The sequence below is a fragment of the Carcharhinus amblyrhynchos genome, chromosome 6, assembly GCF_965287045.1.
Source record: "Carcharhinus amblyrhynchos chromosome 6, sCarAmb.v2.hapA, whole genome shotgun sequence".
Classification (NCBI taxonomy): domain Eukaryota; kingdom Metazoa; phylum Chordata; class Chondrichthyes; order Carcharhiniformes; family Carcharhinidae; genus Carcharhinus; species Carcharhinus amblyrhynchos.
Genome location: NC_137329.1, coordinates 73,165,181 through 73,179,484, shown reverse-complemented (window position 1 = coordinate 73,179,484; position 14,304 = coordinate 73,165,181). Strand labels below are relative to the sequence as shown.

Sequence of the window (14,304 nt, the reverse complement as noted above, 5' to 3'; positions counted from 1 at the left end):
TACCATAACCCTCCATCCTCGTTTCACTCATGTGCCTATCTAACTGAACCTTAAACGAGTCCAACGTTCTCTTCTGGGAACAGAGGATAAAAGAAGCACGAGACTTGAGGACCTGCAAGGGACACTTCTGGGAGCAGAGGATAAAGGAACTGAGAGTTTCAGGGCCCTTGGGGAGTGCAAGATTTGAGGCTCTGCGAGGCTCGGAGCCACCAAACAGCACACTCAATTTGAAAAATCCAAGAGTGTCAACAAAGGAAAGCAGTAAGCTGATTGGCTGGTGAGTAACTGACATTCGGGACTTTTTTTTGTTTTTATTCCAATTCAATCCAATCAAGTCCAATTCAGAGTCTCAACAAGTTGAGACATGCCCGATCCAAGCTGACAAGACACCTCCTGTCTTGGGCTTGATCTACCTCATCCAAGCTGATTGGAGTGGGCATAACCCCTCCTGCAAGGCTTGATCTCATTTACATCTTAGCCAAGGCTGAGATGCCGTTTTTAAAAAGCTGCTTCAAATGAAGCTGAAATGTAACCTAGTGACTTCAACCAAGTACATCATGTCGATACTACACTTGATCTTAGCCAAAAGCCTGAGAAGCAACTATCTTTAAATGGGTGAAATTTAAATAACTAAACAAATTAACTTAGTAACTTAACAAACAGTTAAGGAACAAAGCTATGAGGATAAAGTAGTAAAGAGAAATGAACCTACGAGCAGAACTAGGTGGTTAAAAGATTGCAAGAAAGAGTGGACTGCAAGTTTACAGCTCCTGAGGGAATCTAAGCAACTGTTTGGGTGAGTTGGGTAAGTACTTATTACTACTATTGGTTATAATTGTTAAGATACCATTCTGGTAAGAAATATATTCTATAGGAGCAAAGCAGGGAAGGAGGATCCTGTCACCCCTCTAGTTTCCTAGATGTTCAATTTAAAACTAAACTCAAAAACCTTCCTAACCTAAATAATGACCCCTGGTCAGTAAGCAACAGCTTATTCTAAGCTTGTGTTTACTCTAAATACATTAAGTAAAAATCCACTTAAATCTATATCTTATTTCTAGCATCCAACACTTAAAAACTACCTGTTTCCTGACAACTGATATGTTATCACACCCCAACTACTAATAAATCAAATATTTTATTATATTATCCTCACAAATATAGAGTATTGCTTCACAGAACAATGAATTCACTGTTATATGGACAAACACAAACCAGCAATCGAACATGGAGCTTTTCTGGTCTGGATGGCTGAATGCAACAGCACAATGCCTTGATTCATTGGGTAATTGGAAAAGCTGTACATTTACACTTTGGCCTTTAAAACAATAAAGCATCAGCTGAAATTGACATCACTTGCCACAGTTTTGATCATGGAGAAACTGCTTCCAATGGCTTAAGTGTCAGCAACCAAATATAGTTCTAACACTGACAACTGATTCAGTGAGGAGTGTTTTTTCTAAAAAAAACACATTAGTGGTTTTGATTCAGAATATACTGTCTGAAATTATGGTGGAATTAGATTCAATAGTAACTTTCAAAGTGGAATTGGATATATAATTGTGCAAAGGAAAAATATGCAGGACTATGGGGAAACAGCAGGGATTGAAAGGGTGACACAATTAGCTCCAAAGAGCCTGCACATGGCATCAAATTGCCACCTTCTACAGTTTAAGATTTTACATACAATAATGTCCTAAACTGAAAGTGACATCCACTTTCCACTGTGAGCTCACCTCCTCAATTATTTTAATTAATACAATATAAAATTGTTTCAAGCAAACAGATATAATGAACTCCTGATCTTTTGCTAACCCCGCCCACCCACTACATCTGGTCATGAAGGCAAGATACTTTACTAGAGGGTAAGAGAAGCGAGGTGATGTTAGAACAATATAAAACATTAGTTAGACAACAGTCAGAGCATACAGGTCACTGCAATCATGAGAGAAAAGATTTATTAGGGTGTGGCCAGGAGTGAAGAATTTTAACTGAGAAAAATATGGGTGAGCCAAGGTTGTTTTCTTTGAAAAATAGAAAATTGAGTGGAAACAACTAAGATGGATAAACAGGAGGAGCTAGATAGAATGGGTAGGAAGAATCTATTTCATTTAGCTGAAAGGTCAATAACCAAAGAACATTGGATTAAAATAATTGTTAGAAGGATTAGAGAGAAGTTAAGGAGGAACATTTTTTCTTGCAGAGCATGGTGGGAGTCTGGAATGAACTGACTGAAAAAGATTGTAGAGGCCAAATTCCGAATAACATTTAAAAAAAAACTTAAATATACACTTGGTGTTGTACAGTAATATGGGTCAAAAGCTGAGAGGTGGAATTGAATTATATTACAGGGAAATGATAACCAAATGGTCTCCTTCTGTGTTGCAAATCTTTCTGTATATCTATGCATTTAGATTTTTAAGTATTTAAATACTATATTCTGAAAGGATACCAATGACTGAGGGAACAAATGTATTGCTTTGGATGCTGGAATGTATAATATTAATATTTTCAATCACCAATCAAGATAGAAACTGCCAATTCATCAGCTTACCTTCAGAACAACCACTAAAATACACCCCACCCCAAGATTTACATTTATGTTGCACTGTCCACAACCTCCAAACATCCCAAGTGTTTCCTTGCCAATGGAGTAGTTTTGAAATGTAGCCACTATAGTAATCTAGGAATCACAACAGCCAATTTGCATATAGCAAGCTCCCACTTATGTAGTCATAACAATCCGATAATATTGATAATCTGTTTTTTGCAATATTGGTGGAAGGAGAAGTTAATGGTCTGAACAGTGGGATAATTGCCTTAATCTTTTTCATGGTAGTTCCACGGTATTTTTACATTCATCTAAGGGCACAGAAAGGGCCATGGATTATGTTTCAAAAGAGTGTTGCACTGCAGCATTAGCCCAGATTTGTATGTTTACATCCTGGAGTAGGATTTGAACCTGCAACCTTGCAATTCATGAATCAACTGTGCTATCAACTAAGGCATAGCTGACAGAGCCAAAGGACAACTCTGTGGAAGGACTATCCTGACGAATATTTAACTGAACAGCATTTACAGCAGTTCCCACTACTCTACAATTCAAGAGCAGGAGTCAGGCTGCTCAACCAAATATACCCGCTGTAATTCAATAGGTTTAGGGCAAAATTTTCAAATTTAACAGAGGATTAAACAATGAGAAATAAGTAACAGGCTTGAAGAGGACATTTGCAAGCTGGTGAGATTGAGGTGTTGCACAACATATTAAATTCAGCACAGAAAAGATGAGGTGATAGGGAAGGAGGGAATGATCACGAGAGACAATACACATCAAGGAGATGGTTTTTGCAGTGAAGGTGGCAAAACATGTTAACAAAACAGTTAGTAAAGCTATACAATTCGGGGCACCATACTTTAGGAAGGACATGGATACTTCGAGGAAGATCAGAAGAAATTTACAAGAGTGGTTCCAGGGATAAGGGATTATGATTACATTGGCAGACTAAATAAACTGGAGTTGTTCTCTTTAGGAGATTTGATAGTGATGTCTAAAATCATAAAGGGTGTAGAGTGAGCAAATTAAGGGAAATAAGTTTCAAAAGGCTGAGGGATTAATAACAAGAGGACACAGATTTAAGGTGACTGGCAAAAGAATCAGAGGTAATGAGGATTTTTTAAAAATGTGTTTTTGAATTTGGAATAGATTGCCTTATAGTTATTATTTAATCTCCATCTACCATCTGATCATCAGGAGAAGAAATAGCTAGAACTTGGGGAAAGAGTTAGACAATGTTGTTAGTTTCAGCACAGATGTGATCTGCCAAATGGCCCCCTTCTGTGCTATACTATGTTCATGCAATCACCCTGAACACAAAAGTGTGAATTTCTCTCCAAGCCACAAATGCTTTTTGTTCTCGTTCTGATAATTTACATCTTGATGCTACTTAAATTTAGATGTTGGACTGGAATACAACAGTTTAACATCTGAAGGGTTTTAATAATGGAAGGGAAGCACAAAGAAGAGAATAGAATTTATTGGTGGTTCATTTGAAGGGAGAGCTAGTCCTTTTAAGTTTTAATTTTTTACATTCCAGATTCTTATTTTCTTCTCTTGAAGGCATACAGTTTGCGCTGAAGCAGTCAAGTTTAATGGGTGTCAGCTACTCTATAGTACCACAGAGTTGCCTGTGTCAGGAAACCATTCAACTCTTGGCATCACCATTTCCCTTGACCTTGCCTTCACTCGAAGGCCAAATATGTTTTCCAACAAGAGACAATAAATAGAGTGGTAATACTGGCTGACTTTCATGCTCCTGTGCCCAAAGTCAAATGTTGCTCCAGCTGAGATTAGCTAATTTAGTAGACCAAAACAATGATATTATCAATATATAATTTACTTAGCATGTGTGTACTGCATCTAAAAAAAAAGTCCAACATTCCTCTCAAGTACAATTTGTAATAAAAATGAACTGAGTGAGCTCTGCAGATGACATGCGTTATCTGGATGTATATTCTGAATGAGGTAAAAGGTTACTGAGTGCTCCGTTAAATGTTTTGACTCAAGTTACCAGCAACTCCTCTGGTTCATGGTTTTGTCTGCATAGGCAAACATCACCACAAAGAGGGCCACATTACTGTGATCTCTATTTGCCAGGCATACTCTTGGATACTGGAAGCAATCCTGTGTAAACAATAATCAGAGAAACATCTACAGTGCTTTAAGCAGATGGGTTGGGTTAAGACATTGCCATTAGATGAGGTAACTTCATAAAAATGGCATCCCACTACACACATACTGTTAACTCTCCGATGCTAACTTGAGTGTAAGAGGATGGGAGTTTGTATTGAGTCAGCAGCAAGGGGAACTGTGCTCCAAGTTTACATTTCAAACATTTGTTTCATAACCACCCAGTTTTAAACATTATTGGTCACATTCAGTTCAAAATCCCTCCATCATTTGTTGTATAGAAACAATGAATCATCTCAAATAACAGAACACCTGGTCAGCAAGATAACAGATCTTGTTTCTTTGAAATTGCTACTCAAGAACGATCATTTTAATGATACACAAGAAAATAAATAAAACACGATTAGATCCAGTCCCTGTTTTGCTGTGTACAATGGTCACAAAATAACTCCCTGCGCGAGTTTCATTTCCCAATTTAAATCATCTCTAAAAGAAATCAAACTTTGTCAAATTTCTTCACCCTCATAGGTTAAATCTGATTCTACCAGCCACCTGCTACCACCCGCACACCCTGACCCAGAGGACATATAAAGTGTTTATAAATGGTTATATTGCTAGTAATCCAGATGCCTGGATTGACAATCCATTACATAAGTTCAAAGCTCAGTATGACACAGATCCTTTATTAAATTTGAAACAACGAGCTAGTAGCAGTAATGGCCATGAAACTACTGAATTATCATTAAAAACTCAACTAATTCATTTGGGTCCTTTAAACCTTAAAGTTTAAGGAATTGAATTTGTTGCCGTTACCCAGTCTGACCTATAGGTGACCCCAGATCCACAGCAATGTGGCTGACTCTTGGCTGATATCTGAAATGGCCCGGCATGCCACTCCTGTCTCAAGGAAAGTTAAATGCCCACATCCTCAAATGATGAAAATAAATCCATGGTCCTTTCTCTTTCTCATCACTATACTACCCTTAAATGCTATAAGCTTCCACATTTTCTTTTCTAGGCTTTCGATCAGCTTTTCTGGAATTTCCTCCCTGAACTTCTTCAACTCTATCTCCTCTTCTATGGCCATCTTTAAAATCCAGTTCATGGATTAAGCTGTTCACCCCTGCCTCACCTCCTTCACCTTGACATCCATTTTTCTTATAAATCTGTGAAACTGACTTTGCAAGCAAATATCAACGATAATCCACCATGCTCTGAACATTTTTCTTCAAGTTAAATGTGTTTTTTTTTCCTTTTTAATTCATTACTGTCATTATTTACCAAACTGTGGAAGACAATTCTCAATTTCAATATTTACCTTAATCACATTTCACAAAAAACAAATGGTCAGAAAACATTATGCGTAATCCCATTGAAATATCATCATTGCAGCACAGGAGGGAGCCATAAACCTTTCTGCAGAAGTGCCACAGTAATTCCTCAGCCATTTGAGTACATGCCTCTAAAACATAAACTGTCACACAAATAATGGCCTAAAAGTACAAACTTGCAGATAACAGGGCACACCCATTAGATCTCCGGTTACACCCTAACCCTATACTTAATAATGCTTACGTTCAAAGACCAGTGTCGACCTTAACATAAACGAATAAATATAAAAGATAATTCAGCCAGCTCTGTGGACAGGGAGGGGTATCCCTACACATACATGCACAGTCACCGATCCAGAATGAATAAAGATACTGGGAGGGATTTTCTGGTCCCCTAGGTCTCGGCGGGTATCGCAATGGCCCAGACAATTAGGAGTCGGCAGCAAGAGGGTTCTGTGCCAGTCACCAAACCCATTATGACCCTTCCCAGCAACGCTGCGGGCCCTGACCGAGTTACTGACCTGGGCTAGTGGGAAGGCTATTAATATTCAAATACCCTTTTTAGTATCTCAATAGCATGCTAGGCCAATTCAACAGCTTCCCATGTTACTCCCGCTTCTCCAGCCAGAGGTCACACGGGCGGGAAAGGCCCTGAAAAGTGGAATCTGGTGGACTGAGCACTATTAGGAAGCAAGGAATAAAAAAAGAGTTAAACACTGGGGTATACAGTGGTATTGCAAAACACCTATGGGTAGTGGTGTCTGAACTGGTGGCTCAGGGTGGGCTTGGGGGTTCCTTTCTCTCCTCCCACTTCCGGGACATGAGTGTGGCCTGGCTGAACATCATCATTCTGAGCTCCTTTCCATGCCCTTCCCCCAATCCTTTGGCTTCATCTCCTCTCTTACAGCATTCTTCCCATTTCCCCCCTCCAGGGGTCAGCTTGGCATCACATCAGGTTGATTTGCCTGAGTTGGCTGTGTTAGCAGGTCTTATTGGAAGGCTGGACAGCGATGACAACTCACTGAGGAAAGCCGTGGTGCTCCTCAGCACCTGAAGGGCGATTACACGTGTCACTAAGGGGTAGAGGCTCAGAGGTCAGACCATTGGAGTCCTGGACTGGTGATGCTGTCAAAGACAGATGTTTAACACTGTTGCTCTTAAATACCCCCAATTAGGAATGAGTGCAGAGGCCCTGTGGGAAGGTCAGAGGCTCAAGGAGTTGATATAGCTCCCCACTTCCCCCGAGTCCCCTCTGCTTAAAGGATTGACATAATATTAATGGGTCAGTGAGTATGGAGGTGACACGTTTATTAGTTACAGTGTACAAATGATGCCACCTTCCCTGTCACTACAAGTCTGAAATTTCACCAGTGTCTATTTAGTGGTCCTCTTATCTGTCTCTTCTTTCATTTCTTTCCATTCCTAAGTGTGCCCCCAGATTGCACATCACGTGGACTGCTGGTGACCATACCCTCTGGCCTGTTGCTCTTGGCAGGTATCTTCTTAAGGGGCCTGGTTAACTTTCAGGTACCACGTGACAATGTGTCATCCTGTCCTGCCACTGTCCAGGAGAAATGTCACTGTCAAGAAGGGGGGATTCAGAAGGACTGGTAATGGCCTGAACATTGTTGAAGACCCTGGGCTGAGCTCTGGCATGCCCTTGTCCCTGGGCATGTTTGTTGGCCTCTGGGATGGAGGGGTAGCTAGAGTGAGCTTCAGAAGCCTCTCTGTCATCTGACACTGCCAGTCCTGGAGGCCCACCATTGTTCCCATGCCTCCAATCATGGCCCTTAGCAATTGGTCAATGCTGTGGGTACCCTCAGCCATGGTCCTGAGAGACTGGGCCAAGTTCTAGTGCGAATCAGCACTCTCTCGCAACGCCAATGACATGTCCATGTGCGACTGAAGAAACCTTCCAGTTTGCCCGTCCCAATTTGGAAGAATCGCGGCCACTACTTCAATAAAATTGGGAGATAAGGGAAAGAGAAATATATGCTTGGACAGATGGAGTGAAAAGACAAGAGTCTTAAAAAATGAAGTCTGATTGATAAAGAATCGAGGGAAAGAAGGGAAAAACTTTATATTAGTGAAGATAAAAATTTTGATGTAGAAGTGCATATGCTCTTATGGCGAGAAAAGAGTGGAAGTATGGATGGGAAAAGGATTGGGAGAGCAGAGAGGCTTGAGGGTGCATGCAGGAATGCACTGGGGAAGTGAAAGGAGAGAGAGACGAGCAATGTAAACTTACTTGTTTCAGTTTGTGAACTGCAGCCTAGCTATGTAAACAAAGGCATCATTTCATTTTTCCACTCAGACATTTTATTAGCACCAGTAAACTATCACTTCTAATTCCATTTACGCATTTTTCTTGACCCAGAATGAAACTGTAAAGAAATTGCAGAGCCATAAAATACATTTGGATATTTCTTATTAAATTTCTAGTATTTCAACTTATCCTTTCTCTGCTGAATCTTTTGAATTTATTGGAACTATTAAGTGATAGTGTCAGTATGGATCCTAGACTGGTAAGTTATAGCTTAACTGCTCCAAGGCAGTATAGGATTTTTTAATGTTTTTGGATGGTGTGCGCAAAGTCAATCCTCTCCACTATTTCCCATCATCTTATGAGGGGCCTTTCATCAAGGGACTTGTGGAGCGCTGATGCCACAATACAGTAAACTCCGGGAATTCGTGAGGATTATTTTTGGGGGTATTGGGACCAACATAGCTCAATAGGCTTCCTGGCTAGTAATTCTGATGTCCACTGGGACATTTTTCAAAGAGCACAACTGGTGATTGCTAACAAAGCACTTCCATTGACATAGTACCTCAAAAAAAAATTTATTCACCTGAAACCTCAGTCTTATTGAAACACATGCCACACCCTACAAATTGACAACAGCTTCACCTGTCGATGGAGGATTTCCAGGTTGACTGCAAACATCACCTATCACAACCTGGTAACTGGGTGGAGGAAAGCTCCAGATTTCAATCTTCCATTTTGGACATGCCTTAACAGCTGGAGGACAGGTCAGGGAAGATTGAACTTGAAAAATTAACTTGGCTTCTCTCTCCACAGATGCTGTCAGACCTGCTAAGTGTTTGCAGCACTAAATGTTTTTGTTTCCAATCAACACTACCCACAGTATTTTGCTTTTACTGCAATGAGAGTCCGTCTGATACACAACTCAGATCTTTAGATCAAATTCTATTTTTGGAGTTTTTGACTGAGATATACTACATTCAGTTGGTAAAGAGTACAAACGTAGAATCATAGAATCCCTGGAGTGCAGGAGATCATTCAGGTCATCAAGCCTGCGCTAACAACAATCCCACCCAGGCTCTATTCCCCAGGACCCCATGTATTTACCCTGCAAATTCCCCTGACACCAAGGGGCAATTTAGCATGGCTGATCAATCTAACCTGCTTAACTTTGGACTGTGGGAAACCCACGCAGACAGGGGGAAAACGTTCAAACTCCACACACTCAAGGCTAGAATTGAACCCAGGTCTCTAGTGCTGTGAGGCCGTAGCAATAACCACCGTGCTACCTACTTAACCTAATGACAATGTATTATTGAAATTTAACCACTTTTCTGCAGGATCCTCATCAATTTGCCCAGATCAAAGTAATCGTCCAATTTAGCACAATATCCTTGTGAATTTGCCAAGATAATAATGTTCTTAACATAATGTAATAAACAACATCTAGATAAAGAAAGTCCTCTTCCTCCGCCTCCACTACTACTATTGAAATGAGAGTAGCCTGCTAGAGAATACAGTACTTTCAACTGAGTACCCAATACATCACTGGCATTTATTTATTTCTCAAAGAAATTCAGTGCCAGTGTGTGTGATCTAACTTCAATTCGCTACATGATTCATCAGAAACTCAGAAGATTGTACATGAAAAGAGACATCCAATTTTAAAGTCTAAAGGAGTCAGAGTATATGGACAAAGGGATAAAACAATTTGTCTTTCATCTTATGGACTGAAGTTCAAATTCAAACCAAAATGATCTCCACCAATTTTTATGAATTCTACATGTAATCTAATTCCCATATTAGAAAACTACTCCCTGCACCACACTTCTTGCCTTCAAGATTTCCATTTTTTAAAATTCACAAATCATCTTTCTGCATAAGTACTATTGTGAATTGGAATTAGGTAACGTACTGTGATACTGAATGCAGTGTCATATCCTGACTTGATTGCAGAGGCAGTAGTTATTACTCCTGGAAACTGTAATTAATGTCAGTGAAGAACTGGCATTTATGTGCATCCCACATCCGCTTTATAAGGAGTATTCACTTGTGTCGACAAGTTAAATGTGTGATAAGATTAAACATTGCTTTCCAATTGTAGAATGGGCTTGTACATATTTATCATTCTTGAAATGAGTTGTGTGCCAAGTCCCAGTCTGCTTGTTCTGCTCACTCAAAAGGTGAGAAATCCAATGACATATCAGAAGAAAGGAGTGAAGCTTTCCACCACCAGATTAGATTATGTGAAGATTCTTTATATTAGCAGTCATTTGGTAGTACAGAACTAGATTATTACTGAACAAAAAGAGACATATCATTTTTCATCTTGTAGTCATCAGTATAGTCAGAAGAATACTAAATGTAAAGGAATAACAAATTATACTTCATGAGAAGGGAGTTGGACTAGCTGAATACAGTGAGTACCTTGCCTTTGCGAACAGCCAAATAGTCACTGTTTGATATGACCTGCCCTCTTCATCAACCAAGTTATACGACTCACCAGAACATTTGGTCCCAGCACTGCTCAATTGATGACTGTCCCAATGGTACAGTTCCCAGTTTGCCCAGTACAGGTGTCAGTGCCCAATAATCAAAACCCATTTCTCCCACATCAGTCTTTGAGCCACACAACTAATTTTCTAATCTAATTTACCCTATGATCATGGCTCATCTCTGGATTATTATTTTTGAGCTTCTGCTTTTTAATTTAGCCCCTGGTTGTTCATACTCCCTCAGCAGACCTCTTTCCTATGTATGAATTTGGTATCTACATCAACCACAACTACGGGGTCCTCCCCTTCCCAGTACACGTTCCTCTCCAGCCCAAAGTGCATGCCCCAGACCTTGGCAGAAGGCCACAGAGTCATCTGGACACTTGCTCTTGGCTGTACAGAGAACAGCGTCTATCCTCCTGATTATACTGTCCCTTGCTACCACTATACGCCTAGTATCAACCCTTAGCATGGGATGATAGTCAGTTTGCTCATCCACTCTGAGGCGCCAGTTTCATCCACATAGGATGTAAGAACGTCAAACATATTGAACAATTGCAGAAGGTGAGGCTTTTGAACTTCTACCTTCTTATCCCCACTCTCTCATTCACTGATACATCAGTCTACCCCTGACCATTGATTAAATCAGAAGACCCCATCCTAAATGGGTGTGCTTGCCTCCTGGAACGCCTCATGGCTCCAAGCTGAAGTTCTTCCAGCCACAGACTTGAAAGATGTGTTTGCATTGGATGACCTCAGGCATTCCCACCAAGCTTTATCACTGCTAAAACTTTATCAATACCAATTAGTCCTTAAAATTACTCATACATTACCCAAGTTTTAAAAGATAACATTAGCAAAATACTCACCTGCTACTCAATTAAATGTTTGCCTGCTGATTTTTCTCAGAACCTAATCAGTCCTCAGACCAGCTAGGTCTCAGCACCCTTTTTCTGGAAGGGAGTCTGCGCCATTCTCAGCAGCCCTTTTCAAACGGTTCTCATTCTCTATAAATACACATGGATTAACTGACAGTCACACAAAGTAATCTCCAAATCAAAAATTTGTCAATTTCCTCCCCTTTTAAATAACACTGCAACTCTGTAAGCAATTCATTGTGGAATACACATGTTTCAATAAGATAAACTAATCGGTGTATTATTTTCCTTGAATTAAAGTGTCAATTCTTCTTGCCGTTTAGTTCTGTGGTCTCCTGCCCACCCTCTGTTAAGGCAAGAGGATTCGTCAGAGTAGCTATTTTTCTGATGAGGGAATCCAGAACAAGGGAGCAAATCTTAAAATTAAGTTGGACCATCCAGGAACAAAATCAGCAAGGACTGACAGTAAAGTATAATTATCCCCTCCAGAATAATTGTAAGTTTCAAAACTGGTGACAGAGTGAACTCGATCCTGAATCTGATTGGACCCAGCATCCATCCACACACATGAAAAAAAGGAATAGAAAAGGAATTTGGTCATTTACAGTTCTACAATTGCTGTCCACATTGAGGTCAGCTGTCAGGATAGAAAATAATAATCCAAAACAGGTTAAGTTTGTGATTAGAGGTCAACTGGTTAAACACCTCTGATTGCTTAAGTTGACTATTAACAGGTCCAATCAATGGGTAGTTGGGGGATCATCCAACTCAACTCTTTGCCCTTCTTCCAATGCTATGTTCACGCCAGCTGCCTTGGAGAGGAAGCTTATGATGTCCACCTGCACAACTGAAGCCTTCCATAATCAGTGGGTGGGTACTGCAGCTGATGTGTGATTTCATTTTCTGTTAGTGTCCCTTTAATTTGTTAACTTGACCTTGTTTTGCTCAAAGCGTAATGGGGAACAGTTACAGCAGACTACGTTTAAAACAGAACCCAAGAGTTTCTGATGTGTGAAGGTTTGTTATACAACAAGTTTCATATATAATAGATGCAACCCCAATGCGGGACAAAAGGGATGTTCACTGTCCAAAGCCTTTTTGTCTACAGTTCTGTCAGCAGAAGCTGATAGAATAAACAAAAGGAACAACTACAGTTAGGCTTGTATCATTCAGTCCTGCACTGCAGTACAGGATTCAAGAGTCTGATTATAGCTGGCAGTGATAGTTCTGTATTGGAACTGCTGCAGACAGGAATAGATGAGCAAACATGGTCCAAGAGCATATTACTTTTCGTTAACTCATACATCTCCATCCTCTAGTCCTTTCACATATATTGTGGTAACTCTGAGCAGCAAGTTGGACCTCCAACTGTGGTTTCAAAATCTATTTTTAAATTATGGACTCTTTAAGACATATTTGACAATCATTTTATGTCCTTGAATTGCAAAATGCTGCACAACATCACTAGAGACGAACTGATCCATCTACACCTTCAATTATCTCTTATTATACACAGCATGCTTTCAGAATGAGTGAATGGTTTTCGCCAATTAAAATTCACTGTCATATTCTGAATGTAATTACTTGAGCGGGTATTCAAAATATAATTACGATTTCAATATTCCAATTGTCTAGATTATGAGAATAAAAGAACTTACATTTATATTGTACATTTCATGACCTCGTGTTTTATAATATGGAAGTAATGCCACTTTTGTAATATAGAAAAATAGCAAATTTGCCATGTTCTTTCCCACCCAGGGATGTTGAGGCCACTTTTAGTCCTCGCAATGTTGTGATAAGGAAAATCAGTATAGATCAATTGTTAAGCTAGGTCTATCACATTTAATGACCAGAATTTTTTAAAATAATGCTGGTCAAAGGATAAATATTCCCCAAGGCATCAGAGAGAACCCCACTGTTCTTCAAATAATGCTGTTGGACCTTTTATATCCATCTAAAAGGAAAGTCGTGGCTTGTTTAAGATAGTAAGAAATCTCACAACACCAGGTTGCAGTCCAACAAGTTTATTTGATAGTAAACCCACAAGCTTTTGGAACACTGTTCCTTCACCAGGTGAGTGGAAAGTTCTGATCAGAGAAGGACATATAAAGGCACACACAGTTTACAGAATACTGATTAGAATGCGAGTCTTTACAGCTAATCTGCTATTCAAGTCTTAAAGATGCAGACAATGTGAGTGGAGATAGCATTAAGCATAGGTTAAAGAGATGTGTATTGTCTCCAGACAGGACAGTAAGTGAGTCGTTGCAAGTTCAGGCAAGTCATGGGAGTTACAGATAGTGTGACATGAACCCAAGATCCCAGTTGAGGCTGTCCTCATGTGTGCAGAACTTGGCTATTAGTCTCTGCTCAGCACCTCTGCGCTATCGTGTGTCATGAAGGCCACCTTGGAGAACGCTTACCCGAAGATCAGAGGCCGAATGCCCATGACCGTTGAAGTGTTCGCCAACAGGAAGGGAACAGTCTTGCCTGGTGATTGTCGAGCAATGTTCATTCATCCGTTGTCGTAGCGTCCGCACAGTCTCCCCAGTGTACCATGCTTCGGGACATCCTTTCCTGCAGTGTATTAGGTAGACAACGTTGGCCGAGTTGCAAGAGTATGTACCGTGTACCTGGTGGATGGTGT

General features: G+C 40.1%; 1 protein-coding gene across 4 annotated transcripts in view; it reads right to left on the bottom strand.

Moving 5' to 3' along the window:
• LOC145344002 (UPF0606 protein KIAA1549-like) overlaps positions 1-14,304 on the bottom strand; it is a 267,713-nt gene that overhangs the window by 192,428 nt on the left and 60,981 nt on the right. The window contains exon 1 of one of the 4 annotated variants that reach the window (XM_080190647.1): positions 11,646-11,733. The exons of the other annotated variants lie outside the window; for them this stretch is intronic. The gene's annotated coding sequence lies outside the window, so the exon portion shown is untranslated. Of the gene's footprint in view, positions 1-11,645; positions 11,734-14,304 lie in introns of those variants that run through there. 4 annotated transcript variants of the gene reach the window in all.